This window comes from Camelina sativa, unplaced genomic scaffold (genome assembly GCF_000633955.1).
Source record: "Camelina sativa cultivar DH55 unplaced genomic scaffold, Cs unpScaffold21210, whole genome shotgun sequence".
Taxonomy (NCBI): Eukaryota; Viridiplantae; Streptophyta; class Magnoliopsida; order Brassicales; family Brassicaceae; genus Camelina; species Camelina sativa.
In genome coordinates this window covers 1-274 of record NW_010942204.1, presented here as the reverse complement: position 1 = coordinate 274, position 274 = coordinate 1, and the positions used below count along the sequence as shown (strand labels likewise).

Here is a 274-nt window from a genome sequence, read left to right as displayed (position 1 = left end):
CTGGTGGCGTGTGCAGGCACTTCATGTTCCAGGCCAAGTATGCTTATGCCTCGGAAATTGAGTGTTAACAATACACTCACTTGATAGATAGCCTGAACGATTAAAATTGCAGCTTTCTGTTAATATACATACTAGGGGGTGCTTTCAAATAATCAGAAAGTTAATTCACTGAAATTTTACCTGAATCAGCAAGTTTCTCCACATGATGTTGGTAATAAGAGGTTCTCTGCATAAAGAAGTCAAAGCACACCGATAAGTCTATATCTAAAAAAAA

The 274-nt window shown here is 37.6% G+C and overlaps 1 long non-coding RNA gene across 1 annotated transcript; it reads right to left on the bottom strand.

Annotated features, from left to right (window-relative positions):
* Positions 1 to 50: 50 nt before the first annotated feature.
* LOC104775600 lies at positions 51 to 271 on the bottom strand. The gene is made up of 2 exons (XR_766009.1): positions 181 to 271; positions 51 to 92 (listed from the first exon to the last, which is right to left on the bottom strand). It is a non-coding gene; the product is annotated as an uncharacterized LOC104775600 (long non-coding RNA).
* Between the last annotated feature and the right edge of the window lie 3 nt (positions 272 to 274).